Source organism: Larus michahellis, chromosome 4 (assembly GCF_964199755.1).
Source record: "Larus michahellis chromosome 4, bLarMic1.1, whole genome shotgun sequence".
NCBI lineage: Eukaryota > Metazoa > Chordata > Aves > Charadriiformes > Laridae > Larus > Larus michahellis.
Window position 1 is genome coordinate 56,342,525 of NC_133899.1, and position 12,443 is coordinate 56,354,967.

The 12,443-nt window shown below is 37.9% G+C and overlaps 1 protein-coding gene across 4 annotated transcripts in view; it reads left to right on the forward strand.

Annotated features, from left to right (window-relative positions):
• Positions 1-2,623: 2,623 nt before the first annotated feature.
• FMN1 (formin 1) overlaps positions 2,624-12,443 on the forward strand; it is a 200,199-nt gene continuing 190,379 nt past the window's right edge. For all 4 annotated transcript variants that reach the window (XM_074584990.1, XM_074584992.1, XM_074584991.1 and 1 more), the window contains exon 1: positions 2,624-3,286. The gene's annotated coding sequence lies outside the window, so the exon portion shown is untranslated. The remainder of the gene's footprint in view (positions 3,287-12,443) is intronic.

The window sequence follows — 12,443 nt, forward strand, 5'->3', positions numbered from 1 at the left end:
AGAGAACAGATGGCATCTTACACTTAACTAGATGATTTCTTTTTTTTGTTTCTCAATTATGCCAGAATTGTAATAGATCTGTTAAGGACTCCATAAAACTTCACAATTTATTCTCAGTATTATTGATCAGAATCTCTACTGAGTTTTAGACATGAGAAGAAAACTGGCATGGTGGACACAAAAGGGATCATGATCTGAAGTAGTAGTTAGTGCATGGAATCCGTGGAATGATGAAGCAAATGAGCACAGCTCATACTGCTATTCCAAGGCACGGGATGGTGTGGATTAAAGAATATGGGATGAAGACACAAGGGGGATTTGAGGGGGTGGAGGAGAAGGAACTGAAGAAAACAGAGTTCTGGGCATATATACTATGCCATAAGCCATTCAATTAATGTATCTAGACAAGTCAGAAAAAAATTTAATTCTTTTGGCTTCAAAACCTGCCATACAAATATGCGTAGACAATAAATTGCTGAATTATGGACCTGAATTTATTGAGAATTCAAAGTATTCATTTTAAGTTGAAAATACGGAGTTTTATATCCCTGTTATACTGAAGTGTCAGCTCTGATGTGCAATGTAAAGACAAGAAAACAAACATATTAAAAGATGGAAACACTTGTTCAGAGATGAGAATTTGCTGCAGGCAGGAAACAAAAGGAAAATGGAGCTGGTTTATACAGGATAGCTTTGTGGTTTTTAATTCTTCAAGTTCAAATAGAATGGTAACAACTGCTTTGGCAGCAAACTGCGATACCTTTCCTATTCCCTTTTTTGCATCATACAGTTCATGTTTTCCTCATGTACCTCTGGATTACCCATACACCTTTATGAGCATTTTTCTGACAATCATACAGAAAAATATTCATCCTTTGAGACAAGAGCACAAAGAACCATAAACATTCAGTTGGCCAGCCTGTATCCTCATTGTTAGCCCTTAGAATTTAGTTTAGACTTAGGTTTGCAGACATCAAAGTCAGTCAGTACCTTTCCAATTCAGATATTGCTTCTGCAAAGGTTTTTGTTGAAGTCTTTCATTTGATGATGAGCTATGATTTCTGGTGATACTTTTCCAAATAAAGGAGCCGCCTGAACAGGAGGCTGTTACTCATTCCATTGTTCCATGAAGGTCTTGTATGAGCCTTCCATACTCAGTTGAACTGAGATTAAAATCATACTTGTTCCACTCAACAGCTTGGGTTATTCACTGGAATTTAAGTTTATAAAAGCTCCTGAAAGGTTTAAGCATCAGCTATTGTTGCTCACCAGCCACAAGTCACAGATTAAGAAATTAAATGGTAGCTGAAAGTAAGGATTGCTTCATCTAAAGCAAGGTCAGTTTGCATACTAGATGTAGTGAATAGCCTTCAACTCTAATTAGTCTATCAACAAGGCAAACAGATGACTTCCAACCTTTAATGTTCCTTTAAAAACTGAATGGTTTCAGGTTCCTTTCTGAATACATTTCTACATAAGCTCTTACCGCTTGCTTCATACAAATCTATACTAGTGTTCTATATAGGGTAAATGAAGCAGAAGGCAGGTTGCATTTATCCTATGGCAAGATGAAAAGCTGATTACGCAGATGAGTGCAGATGAAGTGGAAACCTCTCGGAGATTAGGTTTTACTCTCAGTGTGCCCTACATTGCAGCCTGACATAATCGTTTCTTGTGGGTTGCTTTTTGTGAACTCTCTCTCCATATAAACCACATGCTTGCAAAAAGGGAAGTTATAAACAAAGTAATTGTTAATCTTTGTTTGAAAATATTAAACATCAGAAGAGAAAGCCCTACTTTGAGCCAGGGTTTTTACCATTCCTTAGACTGCAGCCATGTCTCAATATGCAGAGTATGAGCTAGTATTTCTGCATAGGCAATCGCTTGATGATCAGAAAATTTCATGTAAAAAGGAGAAAACCCAATTTGTTAAGATTTCAAAAGGAAAGGATGGATGCTGTGAGTCGTCTAAAGTGATAGGGACCTGACAATCCCCACTGCTTCAAATAGAGGTGGATGACTTCTGTTTAACTAAGATCACATTTGTTTATGAAAAATTTGCACAGTGAGCTAATAAAGAATTTAATAAACCTACCACATATTAATAAAGCTCAGCAGAACCAAATGTGACATTTTCAGGAGGCTGTAAGTTTCAGTGCAAAAAGGTGTTTCATTGCAATGTTTTGATATTGAGAAGGGTCTTAAACACCAATGGGAATCGCAAGACCATTTCTTTCTCCCAGTTGTGTCAGTTACTAGAAATATTTTAACCTTAATTGTGTTACTTCTTAATTGTCTCTATTATTTCCACCTAAGTCAGTTGTTCAGTTGTTCCACAGGCCTTTTGCTTCCTTTATGGTGCCTTCCAGAATGGGGTACTTTCAGTGAAAAGTAGCAGGAAGATTACTTGTAGCAAAATAACGTTCAGACCAATAAACTAGGTCCTTTTCTTGCTCCATCTAAAATTCTGTCCCTTGAAATAGCTGGGTATTTTATGAGGTGGTTTAGGAAACCAGCTTTTATTGTGATTTACCTCTTCAAGCGGCGTTAGGAGTAAAGGGTAGCATCCTTGTCCTCTGATGTTGCAGTTCAGAGTTATGTATGGTTTGCTGAGGGCCGTATTGCAATTACTGTGGTAAGTGGTAGCTGCACGATCGGCAGTGATGCGCTTCCAGGAGGAGAACAGATTTGATGGATTATGCAAAGACAGTTTATGACAAAAATAAGCAGGCTGAAGCCTCGATGTGTTACCTCCCCGGAAACCCACACTTTGCTGGAGAATCTTCGTTTTCCGACACATCAAGCAGCAAGAGTAACTGGCACAGCGACAGCTCTTCCAGACAGCCAGAAAATGCCTCCAGCCCACCGACACCCTTCCGGAGAGGCCGGCAGCAGAAGGACATCACCCCGCCCGCACGTAACCTCGGCGGCGCCGCGGCTGCCGGGGGCTCCGCCGCCCCGTGCCGTGCCGGGCGGCCGCGCTCCGCCGCCGCGGGGCAGCTGCGCAGCCCGAGGATTGGTCATTTGCCCCGTCAGTCCTTTCGTGTCGCCTCCCCCGCCGGCAGGGACCGGCGAGGCGGGCGCACGGTGAGGGGCTCCCGCGCCGGGCATAAGCCGAGCGGCGGCGGCTGGGGGCGGGCTCGGCCGTCACTCGGGGGAGGAGGCGGAGGCGGCCGGGAATAGCACCGGGCAGCTGCAGCCGTGCAGCCGCTCAGCATCCTGTGTCCTCCCCTGCACCTGAAACAGCGGTAGGAGCATCTGAAGCCCGGGCTCCGCTTCCCGCAAGGTAATAGCCTTTCCTTTGCTTGTCTGCCGCGCTGCCCATCTGCTCGGTTCCCTGCAGTGGCTTCTGTCGCAATCGAATGGATTAAAAAATAAAACCACTAACTCAAGACTGCGGAGAAGGGATCTGTTTAGTCCTCATTAGTATCTCGTCTGCTCGCTTGCTGTTTGTTTATAAATAGCTTCTGCGGGATCGCAAAAGCTGGGATGTCTTAGTTTCTCTTGCAGTCCTAAGAAAGTCCGTAGCTTTCCTCCCTCCCCCTTTCCTGTCGGCGCTATTAATGTAAATTGTTACTGGATTACTTCCCCCTGCCCCAAAATGACTCTTAAAACTGTATGCTCTTTTTCTTCTAGTCTAATATATGGGATAGGTATAGTGAAGCGGGGGATGCAGATTGTTATAATTCTGTAGCATTTGATGGATGCAAATATCTTCATGCACTCAGGAGGGCAGATGAGTGGAAGACACGTGACTAATATTTACAGCGTTCAGACAATCTGTTACTCTATATTTTAAAGCTTATGGGACTCACCATTGCAGCTGAGGCACTGAACTGTTACCCTGAGTTAGAATGCATTTATATGATGACATTTGCAAATATCTTTTACACATAGGAAAAAGATATATACTGACATTCTGGAGAAACTCTTCTTTTGCCGTCTTGCACAATGTCCTTTCTTCAGCTGCAGTATTAAATCACATTATGATTTAACTGACAGAGAGTTGGTCTGGGAACTGTATATACTTAGTCCTTCCAGCTGTCCCACTGTCTTGTCTTGTGATATTTGTTTTCGCAAGAGTGTAGCTGGAATCATAATGGGTCCTTACTTTCTTTGAGCTTCACAGAAAATTAATCGATATTTAAAAATTGCTGAGAAATTATAGACAAGTTTTGATTACGTTCCTAATTGTAGTTATTTATTTCCATCCATTCTTTGAATTGTTCATGATGGTTTAATGATCGTTTTACTTGTAGAAATGTCTTGTGCAAGTGTTATCATTAAACAATATGTACACATTTAAAGATATTTCTACAAGTATATCAGTAGTATCACTATGAAGTTCAGGTAAATCACTTACACATAATGTTCTGAAACTTTCACCTTTCAGGTAGCTTGGCCTGTGCTTGCAGGTGAATTGTCTTGTTTTGGTAAGTTTCAGCAGAAGCAGTTCAGCCACTTTGGATTAAATGGAGAGTGGAAGAGAGAGAGAAGAAATGCTTTTTGTATTACTTAAAAAAGAAACTGTCAACCCATAACATCATTAACTTAATTTGAAGGACTGTAGACAGAATGTCTAGGGATAGAGGGTTGCAGTTTGGTACAAAATCAAACCATCTTGTGAAGTATCTTTTTAACAATGGAAATTAGTTTTGACTTGAGTGCAACCTATCTCATTAAAAGTCAAGTGCCATGAACATGCATGTTCCCTTGTGGTTTTTTATAGATGTATGTGTAAGGGATACAGTGACATGAACGTAGGTGACTTAATCATGTAGTAAGTAGTGAATGACAGATGAAAGTTTCCCTAATATTTTGCAACTTGTTAGGATAAGAGTGAAGTAGAGGAATGGGTAAAAATTTATTATCTCTGTAGGGGTTTTCTTACATAGACAGGTATTTCCAGAAAATCTGAAATTTTCCTTTCAATTTCTGTTTTCAGTTTTTTGTATCTGTAGAGTGTACAGATCCATCCATTGATCTTGTGCACTTAATTTAAAATAAACTGTTAATACTTTTCAAAGAAGAAAATAATGTATTACTAGAAGATGACGACAAAGTGGAGAAAATCTCACTCTGAGAAAGCTTAGCGACTAGAAACCAGAGACCTTTTCCTTTTGTGGAAGCTACAAATACCAAATAGAAAATTCCGAAATGGATGCTTTTCAAAATAAATGCCAAGGTAATGAATGTCAATTTTATACTGACATTTGTCAGGACATAAAAATATGGTGAAGAGCCAGTTCTGTCTGGGATATAAAGAACTACTGGGTTTTTTTTGGAGGGAGAGGGGAGTTATTTCTGTTTTGTTTATTTTTTTTTAACTAGGAAAAGACTAATATCCCACTTTTTCCCTGGAAGAAAAAAAAAACATTTTTTCCACTTTAAGAACAACTCTTGATGATTTGTCTATGTAAAGAAGCATGTAATCTTGAGCCTTTACAATATAATTTAACAAGGTGATCCTTTCTGAAGCTTTGATCCTGCTTTAACTTGCATGCATAAAATTTTTGAAAGTGGAACCAACAGTCAAAAGCAGTCTTTGTAAATGTCCCCACATGATACTCTCCAGACAGCGGTCAAGAGTAGGGAAAAGGAAAGCAAGAACAATCATAGATGTCTTTGTTAAGGGTCTAGAGCGGGATGGCTTTCTGCTCTTTACTATAGTATTTAAGAACTGAATGAGAAAAAATTTCCATGTGCCTCTGTGTTGCTGTTTTAAAAAATTAGTTTGCATCCCTTTCTCCACCCAGTCTTCCTGGCGAGAACTTTTGTCAGCTTTTAATTTTGCTTTAGCTATTTTGGCAAGAAATAATTCTTCTTCTAGCTTTGATCTCATATGACTTAAAATATATAATCTGGATGTATATTCCATTAGCTTTCAGGTATCATGAAGAGCACCAAAAAGGCAGGAAACTGTCCATCATGGAGTGGTCAAATAGATATAGCTCAATGGAATCTGAACCTTAACTGAGTATAAATTGTTTCTACCATTTCATCATGTTTTATGTGTTAATATGTTATTCCTTTATGCCCAACCTCTTTTTTAATTATCGTTATCTCACTGCTATCATTGCTAGTTGTGAGCATCCATGTTTATTTGCACATACTTGGAGATGGTAGGAGAAAAGGCTGCATAAACACGTTAATGACCAAGCACAACAAGTCAGTTCTTGTGATTTTTGTTGATTTTTTTTATCTGATTGTATGCTTCATGATCTATTTAGTTCAACCTTCCTCTGTGACAATGGAGCCTGTAGAGCCTAGAGCTGCCTGCAACGAGGAATCTGAGGGAGGTGGTTTTTTTCCTTTTTGCCATGATCATTTGAATACTTATGCAATTTCATAACATCTTTCCAGATTAATGTTTGTGATTTTGCTTCCCTATAAGTGTTGCCAGAGTAGAGATATAGTATGTATAGCAAGTCTCAGCACTTCTGCCCAAGAACAGGGAAAGAAAGTGCACCAAATGTGCTGCATGAGTTCTTATCCAAGTAACTGTCTCCTAGTCATGCAGATACTGCCAGTTCTTCTCTTTCCGTGGAAGGTTGAACCTCTAATCACTAGTTTAGACATTCAGCTGGATTGTAAACCCAGTTCTATGTGGTGATAATGGAGGGCTTAGTATCTCCACAAGACATACATATTTTCTTGAGTTGGGCCCTCAGAAAATTACATAAGACCTGTGAATTCTTAATATTTAATTGCTTCTGTCCTCCATTTATAGAGTAATTAAATCTTATAAATAATTTTAAATGGTATTACTGCAATCTTGAAGGAAAATCGGTATTTATTAGTCAAGATTTAAGTTGACGTTTTTCTCAAAGCCATTCTTTTTATCCTGCTGTATTGTAAGCTTATTATACTGAAATACTGTGTCTGCATGTTTTAATTTTCTTGCTTTTTTTCCTATGATGGTTGTCTGGTTGCTAAAGTTAGAACCCCCTTGGGAGATCTATGCAACGTGTTTAATCTTTAAAAAAATTGGAGTTTTATACATATTTTTAAACATAATTATTGGTAGAATTGCATTTTCCTGTTGACAGACTTGTTGAATTTAACAAAAATTCCATGTACGGTCTTCCATGATAGGGCACAGACCGAGAAAATCACAATGACATATAAACAATTAACCCTTTTCAAGACTTTTTTTCATGTTAATTGATTTGCACTTAGGACAGATAAAACAGACTAAATGTTGTCTATATAAAACCCAATACTTAATATACTTATTTGTTTAACAGGCCTTTAGAAAACCTATAATCTCTCCTCTCAGATGGATAGCAATTGGGTTTATAATTTTTTGTTAATTGTAGTCATACGCCAAAACCATTTGGCTATGTATGAAATGCTGCTTGCAAAAAGTTCCACTGAAGAAAACAAATGCAACCATAGTTCTCTGCTTTAACACTTCCTTCTTTGAAGTGTTAATATGATCGTCAGAACATCCCATTTCATCCAGTACAGCCAAGGTTTTAAAAACTTGACTGATAAATGTAGTTTTTGAAGCAACCCAAAATTCCTTAAGGCTAAAGTAATTCCAAGATCACTAAAGTTTGGGAAGGGGGAAAAGTTAAAATGCTTTCTGAGCTTATTCTCAAAGTTTGCATAATTTTACGAAATATTTTAGAATATAAAAAGGTTTGTTAACTTGTCGAATACATTAATTCAGAAAATTGTTCTTGATTCCTAAGAACTTAATGTGGGACAGCATATTTGACCTTTCGTTGCAGAAAGATATATTCAAAGCTTGCCGGATTTTATGGAAGGGATTCTTCTAAAGGTATAAAATGTTGTTATGAGAGGTTTTTTTAATTGCTGTTCTTATTCTTTTAAATTCCATATCTCTTTTGTCTTCATTATTGAAGCTTCCTTAGCATTTACACCTCCTTTTGCTGTTGGTCCAGACTTTTTGCAGATGGAATTACTTTCCTCGCTCATAAAATAGCTCAAAGATTTGCTATAACATAGCCTTTTAGTTTTCTTCTCCTTTGCTTTCCTGAAATTGCGTATTGGGTTTAAAGTTCAGAATGTATGGGTATGCCAGATGTGTCTCTGAAAGTGATGTTTGGTGAAAAACCTTTGATCTGAAAGGCTGTGTACTAAATGCTTCATTTAAATATCATCATGACACTAACAAGCATGGACATGCAGTAATCAAATAAATAAAAATCTCATGTCTTGGTTTAGAGGAACTAAACATGCTAAACAATGCACAACAGAACAAGATGCAGCTCTTGCCTGAAGAGTTTGCTGTCCAGACAAGCAAAATTAAAGCTTTTGGACAAAGATTAACAGGAAGATGATTCTTTTATTTTAAAAAAATATTTATTTCATTCATGCTGGTTTTATCCTGTACTTGCTGCCAGAAGTGGGAACAAGCCACTGTGTATCCAGTTAAACTTATCCATTGATGAAGTATTAAATAAAATTATTTTTGTTTTATGGGGGATTATTTATCTAGGTTAAAACTGGGAAAAAAGTCACGTGTGCAGTTTATGACCCAAGACTAAAATGTACAAATATGATCTTGAAAGTTTGTATTATTTTGTTCAATATCAATGCAAATTTATTTGTTTTACTTTTCCTGATAATATAGTATGTTTCTGTTGAAATAGATAAAGATTACGGTTTAGACATGTGAATAGAGGTCTGTACAAGCTGTTTTGGTCTAGCATGACTTTTTTTGTTGTTTATTACTTGAAAATCAGCTGACTATTAACTAGTACTGCTTTTCATTAAGACCTCTGTGTCCTCAGGGAAAAGATCTTTCTTCTTGCCTGTAATTAATTTTTACATCATTATATGAGTTCAGATGAATACTAGCCACATGCCCCTGTGCACATATTCAGGAATTGTTTTCAATTTTAAATTATAAGAGTTTATTGTAAGTATTCATCTTAGGTACAGAAAGTTGTAGGGAAGGGTTATTTTCTGGAATAAGGTATATATATTACATTAATGCAGAATTCATAAAACACAGAATACCATCTAATGCTGTTGTTGAGGAATAAACCCTGTCTTTATTTTAAGATAGATGAAGTAATTCTAACATTCATTTCAATTTCCAGATTTGTCAAAACAGTCTTTTCTTACCAGCAAGGAGAGTTTGGGGTATTATTTGGTTTTTATTTGGTTTTTTGCTTCTTTATAAGTGTCTTTTGAATCCCTTTGAATCATCAGAGTTTGTGCATGTATCCACTAAATATGGTAAGAGCATAAGTCAAGTTGCTATGATAATAGTGTACCTGCTACCTTAGCCCTTCAGATTTTTGGATAGATAAACTCAATGGATTTTCATTTTCCTTATGCGGTAAGAAGTGGAGAAAACATCATCTGGAGTATGGTGAAGATGTCTTTGGTCTTTGTTGAAGAAGGCAGAAATTAACTGTTGTTGCTGGGTTGGACTGGCAGACGTAGGCCAGGAGGACAGCTTCATTCTCTGAAGTACTGTAATACCTGCTAGCTCCAAGAGTTTCCTTTAGAAGAGAAGATCTGAGGGTCAGTATTGAAAACAAAGTCTTGAAACAAAGTCTGGCTGTTGTTTCATATATCATGCAAAATGGAGCTTCTTCCTGTTTCATTTGCCATGTGAAACAAACTTGTTTTTCTGATATTTAATTTAAAAAATCATCAAGACTGATTACTACCATCTATATTGAAGTTGTTCAGATATTTTTCATTATAAGACTCTCTTTTCAGTTATAACTTCGTGACACTTCAGTTATTTCAGCTGCAATTCTCCATGCCAAATGTTGCCTCCTGAAATGCTTTTCCTTAGTAAAATCCAAATAAAAAAACTAAGGCAGTTGTTTTTGCAAGTAAAACTGGAGGAGTGGGGTGAGAGATGACAAATATAGTTTTGATCATATTATAATCTATTAAACCCGTTTAATGTCTTTAGAATCATAGAATGGTTTAGATTGGAAGGGACCTTAAAGATCATCTAGTCCAACCCCGCTGCGATGGGCAGGGACGCCTCCCCCTTGACCAGGTTGCTCAAAGCCCCATCCAGCCTGGCCTTGAACGCTTCCAGGGATGGGGCATCTACAGCTTCCCTGAGCAACCTGTTCGAGTGTCTCACCACTCGCACAGTGAAAAATTTCTTCACTAATATCTAACCTAAATCTCCCCTCTTCCAGTTTGAAGCAATTACCCCTCATCCTGTCACTACATGCCCTTGAAAAAAGTCCCTCTCCAGCTTTCTTATAGGTGCCCTTCAGATGCTGGAAAGCTGCTAAAAGGTCTCCCCGGAGTCTTCTCTTCTCCAGGTTGGACAACCCCAACTCTCTCAGCCTGTCTTCATAGGAGAGGTGCTCCAGCCCTCTGATCATCTTTGTAGCTCTCCTCTGGACTTGCTCCAACAGGTCCATGTCCTTTTTATGTTGGGGGCTCCAGAGCTGGATGCTATACTGCAGGTGGTGTCTGAATCACCTCCCTCGACCTGCTGGCCACGCTTCTTTTGATGCAGCCCAGGATGTGGTTGGCTTTCTGGGCTGCAGGCACGCACTGCTGGCTCATGTTGAGATTCTTATCCACCAACATCCCCAAGTCCTTCTTGGCAGGGCTGCTCTCAATCCATTTTCTGCCCAGTCTGTATTTGTGCATGTCTTTAAATTCTGTAAGAGTTGCTGTTGCCATTGCTTAGAAAAAACACCCTTATTTATAAGACTATGAATTTTGGGAATGACATTTTTTTTCAAATCCTATATGCTGAAAGTATCTTTATCTGGAATGCAGTGTTTTTATTGGTACTTTCCTTGCAGTTTGCCTCTTCAGCAGTCAGAAAACTCAGTTCCAGTCAAAAAAAAAAATCTGGAAGCAAGATGATTGACTCATCTGTTCTCTTGGTTCTTTCCCTGCTAAGTGCCCAAGAGCAAGATGGAGAATGTAAAAACCTGACAGAAGTGCAGAGGGATTTTGTTTGTTTGTTTAAATGCTGTACTTCTTGAAATACTGTTTCAAACAGGCTGTTACTCTGTTAAGAGGGATTTCTTTGGGATATGTGTAGAGATCGCCTTTGCTCTTTCTCTCCTTTAATGTCTGCTGGCTTACTACTTATTACATTAAAGACTTTTCATAGTTATAATATCATTGCAGAATTTTTTATTAGCAACCTCTTAAACAGTCAAGTGCGAGAGTTTGTGATGGAAATCTTATTTGGTAACTTGTTGCAGATTAGTCACCTTTCCCAAACAGATTTTGGACACATACATCCTGTGGTGTGGTTGAACTCTGCCAGTATAGTTTCAGTAGTAATGAGAACATGTTGTGTGTCATCTTTTTTCTTTTTTTAACTTGCTGACGCAGTTGTGTCAGAAAAAGCAACATATTGGCTTTGCTAAATTGAAGTGGGCTACAGAAGGATGACAACTTTCATGTCAGTCTCTCTTGGGGGGAAGAAAGCTTGTTTCTTTCTGTAACTAAAATCGCAAAAGGTGTATTAGCACAGATAAAATAACAGAAAAAAAAATCCCCTTGTCCAATTTTTTTTTTTGTGTATTTCCAAGTTACAGCAGGTTATATTCAGAAATTACTGCAGATAGAAGAAATAAGCATATTACTTGCTATCAGAGTTTCCATTAGCATCTGCCTGTGTTCCCAGTGCACTTTCTTTTCAGTCTGCTTAGTCATAATACTATTTTCTTCTCCAAAAATCAACTCATACTCTAACTAAGCTCTTTAAAAGCAGAATTATTTGTCTTCCTTGAATCATTAGTAGCTCCATGCAGTTATTTCCTTCTTTGTACTCGAAGTTCAAAACTAGACCTGACAGGAAATCATTTTCCTTTTTGAAGTTATTTGTGAAAGAAATGATACATTAGACTTCTTGCTCAATCTGCAGTGTAATAATAAAATTCTTATCTGTATTTTTAAAAAATAGAAATTTTAAGTATTGCATGCTCCTTTCTTTCCCCTTTTTACTGTAAAAGACAGGAGAGTCATCCAGGATTTTTATTTATTCACTCTTTATTTATTTTCTATCTGTATAATTTTTTCATACTGGGTTTCTAGATATGGCCCATGCTTCTCTTTTTATTCTTTTTCCTTATTCCTGTGCTCTCTTCTGTAATAATGCATTAACAAGTAAAATTTAGTTCAAGTCTTTGAATGTCAATATTTCTGTGAAATTGTAATGTTCTGTTTCCACTGTAACCATCAGCAGAGAACAGTGGTTTAAGAGAGATTTCTGTTCTGTGATCTTCATTCCAGCATCATTGTTAAAATGTACATCACCTTTTAGAATCATAGAATCATTTAGGTTGGAAAAGACCCTTGGGATCATTGAGTCCAACCATCAACTCCACTCTACAAAGTTCTCCCTTACGCCATATCCCTTAACACCACATCTAAACGAGTCTTAAACACATTCAGGAATGGTGACTCCACCACCTCCCTGGGCAGCCTATTCCAGTGTCTGACCACTCTTTCTGTGAAGA